Below are 9,126 nucleotides of genomic sequence, written 5' to 3' on the forward strand. Positions count from 1 at the left end.
TCCCCCTACTCCCCCCTGGACTGCTGTGGGTACTGCAGGCTATTTAAAGGGTCCCTGAACACCATTCAGGTTGATCATCCTTTGAATGCTGGATGCCTGGTCGTTGCTGATCACTTTGATCCCTGTACCACACTGGTGGCTCTGATCGCTGGAAGTTTATCTTCGCTGATCGCCTTCAGTTTGGGTGCAGCCCCCCTCTCCACTTTTCTTCACTCCATGCCAGAAGACAGATGCACGGTGGGTGCACAGGGATCTCTGACAGCAACACTGCCCCAAACCTGAGACTTCGTTTCCTGACCTGACTTGCCAGCAGGAGACAGGCACCTGCTGCTGCCACGAGAAAGCTACATTTTGGGATCCCTATAAGCCTGTACCCACAGCACCAGGAATTTTGTGAGTAACAGTGTGCTGTGTGCTGATAAGCTTTGTGCCCACTGCAATGATAAAAGGAGAATACATTGCTGTGTGAATTGCAACTGTAACTATTTGTGTGGCATAATTCCTCCAACAGTCTTGAATATACTAATACTAGAGGCCCATTGCATGAAGATTCCTGCAGTAGGCCTTCTTTCCCCTGGCTGCCGGCACTGGTTTCCCTCCGGCACCCGGGACCCAGACCTTTGGTCCGGCCACAGCAAAGAAGCCAAGCCTCGAGGCTGCAGCAGTGAGACTTGGCTTCTCCCCTCCAGCTGCAGTGGAGAAACCAAGCCTCTTCAGTCTTCAATCATCTTCAGTCTTCAGTCGTCTTCAGTCTTCGCCCGGCGCCCGCAAATTAGCCACCATCTTTGTTGGGTTAATTTGCATACTCATCCTGATTGACTGGTGGGCATAGTGGCAATTTGCATGTTTCTCTTTTATTAGTGTAGATAAGGTCAGATAAAATTGCCTGCCACGGTCCTACCAGCTAAAAACAGTCTTTTTGCTGGTAACTACTTTAAATGTCCGAATACCTGCATGGTTAAAGTTTATCTCAAGGGATGCCTTGGATAAATGCCCCTTCCTTCTTGGACATCCAGTCTACATTTTATTGATAGTGGACCACCAGAAGAGGGCAGACTAGAATCCAGTGGCTATTTGGTTTCTAGATTTAAATTCATTTGGGATCCCCCTCAGGATTCCTATTGAGTCAATATTAATATTGGAGCCAAAAGACCATGCTACTGCTCTTTGTGCTCTATATTCTGACTGGACTCTTGATGAAATGCCAGGGTGAGTGATATGGCCAATTGAACCAAAGCACATGTCCCAGTCCAATTGGATGGAAATACATTACGGAAGTTTCCTCTTCCACAATACCACGAGACATCTTCCCAGGGTATAAGGAGAGCCGAGTAATTGCTAGTGCTTTGCCTATTGGTGATGTTCAGGACTTCAGTGCAAGTTGTCAATTTTCCCACAGGCCTTGTTAATTCTGCCCCATGCTTAGAGAACCAAGAGAAATAGTTCAGGTTCCCTATGGAGAAAGAGGGAATGACCTTAGGATATGATTTCCATAAAGTAGGAAAGAATAGAGACAGACTCTTACAGGTCTCATTTCCCCATGCATCCTTGTCTTGGTATAGAGCCAGCATACAATACATTCCTTTAGGATCAGTGTCCTAACTGAGGGGAAACAGAACCACCTGCAGCTGTGGCCATCTTGCAGCACATGCATAACAATTGATCTTGTTAAGAACCTGGACTGTATATTTAACACATTCAACCCAGGCATTTGTATCACCATATCCAACTTCTATTTCTAGTATTTGTCTTAAGTCTTTTACTTCAATTATTTTTACTCTTTTAGGATCATTACTAGATAATGTTGCTTCTGACTCAAATGTATTAGAAGTTATATTCTATTCTACTTTAGGAGGGTTTTGGATTTCTATCCTAAATCTTGCAGTTGGATCTCTCCCAGTAAGAGCTATTCGAACCCAGTAGGTTAACTCTTGCTTCAGGAACATATAAGAGTGATCCTTCAATTTATTCTAACCCCAGATTGAGCATCATTTTCTTAAAAATTGGGACCTGGAAATCCTCCCCTTTTACTCCTGATATAGTTCATTTTTTTAGACAATTCTGTACCCTTTGGTTGATACATAAGAGAGGAGCGAGCAGCTCCAGTATCGACCAGAAAAATCACCTCTACTCTCTCCAATCCCAGCTTTAAATTTACTAAGGTTTCCTGGTGGGACCTAGTTAGAAGGAACTTCTGACCCCCCCTAGTCCTCATCAAAGGTCATAAGGGGGATCAACCTTTCCTCCTTCTTTAACTCTGGGAACTCTCTTTTAAAGTGTCCTAGTTACCCACATTTATAGCACCCATTCATATTTTTAGAAGTTTTCCCTTGCACTTCTCTTTTGTCTTTCTGTTGGTACCTGGGGTTAGTATTTCTCCCCTTTTGCCAAGAAGAATCTTAGCCTCAGTTTCTGATTACTTCTTCTATCAGAGAAACCATGATTTTTGTCTTTTGTTTCTGCTTCTCCCTCCTTCTCACAAAGACTTTCTGAGCTTCTCTCAGCAGCTCCTCTATTGGCTTTTCATTCCAACCCTCAATCTTTTGTAACTTTTTGGCAATGTCTGGCCAACTCATGGTTACCAAAGTGATGTTCAAAACACCCTGTCTTATTGTTATTTGTAAATCAGAAGACACCTTAAACAATAAGCCAAATTTATTTGGAGTCCTATTCATTTTCGCTAGCACTAAGCGGGCCCAGAGAAATTCTTGCTTCTCAAATTCTGGGGCCCAATATGGTGGAAGTCATTTCAATTTATATGTTTCTCAGCTCTTTGTTTTATAAATTTGGAATGAAACTTCCAGACCTTCTGAGAAAAAGTCCCGTTTGCTGGGACAGGGCCATGAGACTATATCTGACAACTGACAATTCTGTCTGGGGAATATTTTATGGCCTCTCTGGAATGGGGAGTAGTCTTATTTTCCCTATTAAGCAAGACAATGTTTAAAGAAGCCAGAATAGCAAGGTTGAAATTTTAAACAGCAGTTTTTACCCAAGATGGAGGTTACTATACTTCACTATCAGGCCTTCTGGGTTCAGGCCAGAATATTTCCTCATTTGGCCTCTGAGTGTTTGTAAGAAAGCAGAAGGGGTTTCCTCTTTCACTTGCAGGACTTCAAATGTCTTAGGCACGTTTTGTGATCTAGGAACAGACTTTTATTCCTTGAATTATGAACTCTCTGAGGTCCTGCATTTGAGCCCTAGTGTCATTGTTATTCCACCTGGAGTCAACATTTGGAAGTTTCTAGTCTTCTGGTAAGACCCCTTGCCTGGGAAGATGTCTCTCCCAAATGTTCATGGCTGCCCTTCTGATCATCCCTTTCTCTTCTTCGTAAATAGGATGTTCATAATGTATATCATCTCAGCCCAAGTATAAAAGCTTGGCCCTAAGGACTGGTCTAACTGGTTTGCTAATCCCAGGGCATCTTCTAAGAGTGGTTTCATTTCTTTCTTAAAATTTCTAACCTCTGTACTCCTAAAGGGAGCTTCCAGAAGCGGGTCCATCCTTGCTGCTCAAATGTATTAGAGCTGCAGGGAAGAAACATCTGCACAGCATATGCTTCAAGGGACCTGGCATATATGGCATATTGTTCTTAATATGTTTGCTCCCCTTCTTAGCGCTATATGTTTTAACCAAGGTCACCTCTCTGAGAAAGGTTGTTTCCTTAGGTGGGTATTTTTTCCTAGAGTTAGGGATTAACAGGACTAAGGAAGGGAATAAAACCCCTTAACTAAGAGCCAGGCGGGTAATTAATCACTTCAACTATGAACAATAATGCTTAAACTACATAATCTTTACTTAGGATAGTCTCCTTCAGTTAATTCCTTGTAGTTTAACAGAACAGTAGAGCAGTGACCTTGGAATGGAGATAACAAATGCCCTAACCTTTGGAATAGAATGTACAGGATTAAAATCAACTGGTATAAATACAGATGTAATAGGAGAATAAAGAGAGAACCTCACTATGCTGATTAACTGAACGCAGTCTCTGTGTCCTTCCTTCTTCGCTGACTCTGTCCACACCTTTGAGAACCCCTGGACCTGCTGGGGCTGGACCCCAACAGGGAGCATTCACAAACCCAATTTCCCCTGGTCCTATGGGAACCTCCTGGAGAGAAAACATCGGTTGCTTAGGCAGGATTGGGAAGTTCTCAAGGCCTTTCTTAGATTGTTCTAATTCTTTTCTCAGATTCCAATAAAGAGTTTTTGGTTGAACTCTCCTGCATTCCCCAATCCCTGTCTCTCCTGGTTCTCTGGTTGTCCTTTGTTCCTCCTGTTCCCCAGTTTGAAGATTATAGGGAGGAGGCAGGCTCCACAAGGGATCCCAGCGTTTTTCCTTTTGATCCTCCTCATTCTCTTTAAAAGGAAACATGCCAGCCTGTCCTCTTAACTAGTAGAGGGCATAATCTTTCTCTTCTTGTGTGGATGAGGTCTTCTCTCATTCACATAAATAACTAAAGTTTGGCATACCCAGTCCTCATTCAAGCCAAACATGGGCCAAAAGATAGAGGGATTATGAATTGGGTCTCTAGGCCATAGAAAACAACAATTTTTGATCATTTCTGTTTATTTTTGTTCCTGGTTCGGGCACTATCCCTCCAGAACCTCAGCATTCTATGCAGTGGACTATCAGGGGAATATCTAAGGGAACCACCCAGGTTCCACTTTCCTTAGTTTCCCTAGGCCTATAAGTTTTGTTTCCCATCCTTGGAAAGTCCCTGTGACTATTCTATGTGCTCAGCTCTTATTACCGGAGGTTTCTTGCACACCCTGAGATCTGCTTCCTAATGTCTCTGCTTTTTCTTTCTTGAGAGAACAGAACCACAGATTAAGATTCCGCACTTGCTTTCTGTCCAGGACACATCTCAATCACACACAATTGACCTCTGAGGATACCCAACCACCAGAAATCCTGGATGCATTCCCAAATTGTGAGAAATGCTCACCTGTTCTAATTCAAATAACAGACTTGAAGACAGGAAGTATGTCAAAAACAAGACCTTAATGTGGTCTTGCAAGATCAGGTGTCTGCTTGAGCAGGCACTCCTGGAGAGGCGATCACAAGCAATTTATCCCTAGTGTGTAAGAGTTCCTCCCCTGGTTCCTCATTAGCTGAGTATTATGGGGTTAATAGTTTTCCCCATATGCCACCTAGGTCTTATTGTCTCCTATTGAGTGGTTTTTTAAAAAATTGGCAAAGGCATTTTCTAGTTGTTTCCATCTCCCTGTGTCTAGTTGTAGCAGGCGGATCTTCCTGAAAAATGTGCTGCTGGTCATGTACACAGCTCTTTGTTCTTATACCCTTTCCCTTCCTCCTTACATTCTGTTTGCCTGGGAAAATTCAGTAACCGACTGGCAGCATGCTGTTAGTTTTCTTCACTAAAAGTTGACTATGCTGAAGATGGATCACAGAGGCCTATTTGCTACAGTTCGACCCCTGTTGAGGACCCCAGGTCAGGCCCCACCCCAGCCACTCATGTCTAACTTCCTACCTAACATTTCTCTGTGTTCACATGTCTCTTCAGTTTTGGGGTCACTGGTTTTCTCCATGATTTATTTTCTCTGATAGATTGAACAATTGTTAATATTCCAGTTTTTCAGCTTTTATTCTTGTTGTCAGGATGGTAGTAAAGACTTCCTAACTCTGTGTATTGGAGTCAGAACTAGAAGTCTGCTTATATGTTTTCTTTGATATATATTAATATTTTTATATTTGAAGATGCACATTTTTCTCCATATTCTCTTCTCTCTAAAATTAGAATATAATTTACAACCCTTTGCATATTGTAATGTGGTTTTCTTTTTGTCAGACAGAGAGCAGTCTTCAATGACTATGGCAAGTAGAAACTTTTTAAAAGCTGTTCATATTGTTGCCATTTCCACTGGATTATGTTTATTGTTAGTGTTACATATTTGAGTTTAACTGCCATTTCAGTTTTTTAAAAGATTTTAATATGATAAAGCAATGAAAGATCATGTTATGTACACTAAAAAGCTTGGGGAAAAAATAATTGGTGAGTTAGAAATTGTTAAGCAAATATACTTTTGGTGACTTGACTGAAATTACACATTTGCTTCCTAAGCAACAATCAAGATATGAAGATTCACAAAAGTACATGAGGATGTATTGTTTTATTACCGATATATGTTCAAAAAGATTACTTAAGACTAGAACCACTCTTAGGGTGTGGACGTTAGTGTATAATTTGTCATGGAAGGCCCTGTTTGTAAAGGGTAATGATGTGTGTAGCTTACTCTCAAGTGTATATGTATCCACAAAAAGAGAGAGAGCAAGCACAGGAGAGAGAATGACAAGAGAGAAATTAGTATAAAGCCAATGGGGTAAATTTTTAGTGGCAGGGGAATCTGAGTGAGTGAAGGGTGGAGGGCATTCATTGAACTGCTTTTATATATTCGGGTCACTCTCAGCGGTGGGTGGTGGGTAGTGCCTGTAACCCAACTTGCCAGGAAACAACACAAGCACTGGGTAAGCCAGGCAGCCTGGGCTCCCTCCCATCTGTCACCCCTGCCCCCTTCTGCCCTTCCAGACTTTCCACTCTCTTCCACTGCCCTCCATGGACCCTCCCGTGCCCCACTCCTTTCCATTCAGATCACCTCTTGACCCTGCCCCCACCCTCTCCATTCACTTGGTGATGTCATCATCATGTCCCTGTGACCTCACAGAGCAAATCCCCTACTGTTGCTAGGCAACCCAATGTGGACAGCAGTTGAGAGCAGCAGGGGCAGGAGACCCTGAGCAGGAGCGGCCCTGTCACCTGGCAGTGGTATGTAGGGGCAGCGCAGCCTCTGGGCTGCAGAGTCTCCAGGTCAGGACATGCCGGGAGCCGGTCCATGCTTGCTGTTTCAAGGGACCTGGCATATATGGCATTCTGTTCTTAATATGTTTGCTCACCTTCTTGGCACTATGTGTTTTAACCAAGGTCTCTGAGAAAGGTTGTTTTCCCCAGGTAGGGATTTTCCCCTGAAGTTAGGGAGGGAATAAAACCCCTCAACTAAGTGCCAGGCGGGTAATTAATCCCTTTAACTACGAACAATCATGCTTAAACTACATAATCTTTTCTCCCTGGAATGGAGATAAGAAACGCCCTAACCTTTGTAATAGAGATTGATAGGATTGAATCAACTGGTATAAATACAGTTGTAACAAGACAGAAAGACTCTGAACTCAGGAGACAGAATTCAGAAGACAGAACCTACACGGAGCCTAGAGACAGAAGAACTTCGCTGGCGAGAGCATGCCAGAGGATCCTGGACCGGGACTGGCCTCGGAGCCTAGAGACAGAGCCTAGCGGGAGAACATGGCAAGGGATCCTGGACTGAACCTGACTACAGAGATTGGCAGGAGAACCTGACTGGAACCTGGACACTGAACCTGACTGGAGAGCCTGGACAGAACCTGGCTGGAGAACCTAGCGAGGGAACATGGCGACCAAACCTGGCTGGAGAAGTCCCTGTGTCATTCCTTCTTCGCCGACTCCGTCCACACCTTTGGGGACCCCTGGACCTGCTGGGGCTCGACCCCAGCAAGGACAGAGGTGGTGGAACCAGTGGCTGTTCAGAACACAGGTGTTCAGTAGCCCATGAGTCCAGCCGAGTTCCCATCTCTCCTTCCTCAGCCTTCCTCTCCACCACCTTCCTTGTCCCCTTTCACCCTCCTCCACCCCAGAGCCTGGTCTTGGCTCACCTATTCCCAGGTCCGGTGGGTTGCCGCTCCCCCTAACCGTGGTCTCCCCCACCTTATGCCTATCAGGAAGCATCCCGACAAAGATGGGCCCATGGCGCTGTCTCTGGCCAAAAAGCGCCTCTAAAAGGAGTTTCTCCACCTTTCCCGGAACCCCCCAGAGCTGTGCTCTGCAGGGCCCATGGCAGAAGATGTGTTCAACTGGCAGGGAATTGTACTGGGGCCCAGGGAGAGCCCCTACCAGGGAAGGATCTTCTGCCTTACCATCGATTCCCTTGAGAGTACCCCTTTAAACCACCCAAGATCCAATTTAAAACCTGAATTTGCCATCCGAACATAAGCCATAATGGGTGCGTCTGTCTGGCCATCCTTAATGCCACACACAGTTTCCAAAGTATTGCTCTCACTCAGAGCCATGTTATGTCAACCCAATCCACACGATATTCTCATTCCAGAAATTGAGGAGATGAATCATAAGCCAGAGTATGATTTCATGGCTCAAACATGGATGAAGAAGTATGCCATGTAATTTAACAATAAATAATACAATCACCTTAATAAAACAATTAGTTCATGTGGTTGTCTTTTGACTTCTATCTGTGAAGTGACTTTTCCCCATCCTTTTGGGCACAGGTTGTACACCCTCCACATCAGGGTGTGTGTGGAAGGGGTGGAGGGAGGCATGAGGTGGGGAGACAAGGGGGTGGGGCAAGGTTGGGGGGATGGGTGAGTGTGAGACAGACTAGTTTTTGAAAATCTTCATTATTGAAATATTACATATGTCCTTTTTTTCCCCCCTCCCATTTACTTCTTATAGCCCACCCTCATCCCCTGGCCCCAACTCCAGGCCTCCAGAGACAGACCAGTTTTACTCTCCTTTTTACTAAAATCTTTCTTTACTGAGTTAGGATTGGGAAAATAAAAACAAGGGGTGGTGTCTTTAGGATGAGGAGAGCAGTTCCACCAATAAGTGGTATAAATTTTAATGAGGAGTCCTGTAGAACTGGCAATGGTGAAGAAAAACTGGATGAGGATTATAGTTAATCAGGCATCTATTTTGTTCTGCAGAACCTGTGTCTTCAGCTGTTTTGTTTCCTTTTGAGCAAGATTAATATTAACCCATATCATCTACTTTGAGGTTTAATGCTAACTGGACAAAAATTAAGTGGATTAGAAGTTGTTACAAAATAAAATAATGTGTTTTGTTTTAAGCCTTCTCTCCCTCCAGCACCTTCACTCCGCATCTTTTGACCACTCTGCCTCTCCCACACTCTGGGTTGTACCTCCTTCTCAGGACATACCTACCTTGACATAAGAACATTCAACCTGTAGAGAATTTTTATAAAAAGTTATTTGAGGTAAACAGAGGATACACCTGGAAGCAAGATCTCAACAGAATGAAAAAAAAGGTTCTCATAATGAT

This window comes from Myotis daubentonii, chromosome X, assembly GCF_963259705.1.
Source record: "Myotis daubentonii chromosome X, mMyoDau2.1, whole genome shotgun sequence".
Taxonomy (NCBI): Eukaryota; Metazoa; Chordata; class Mammalia; order Chiroptera; family Vespertilionidae; genus Myotis; species Myotis daubentonii.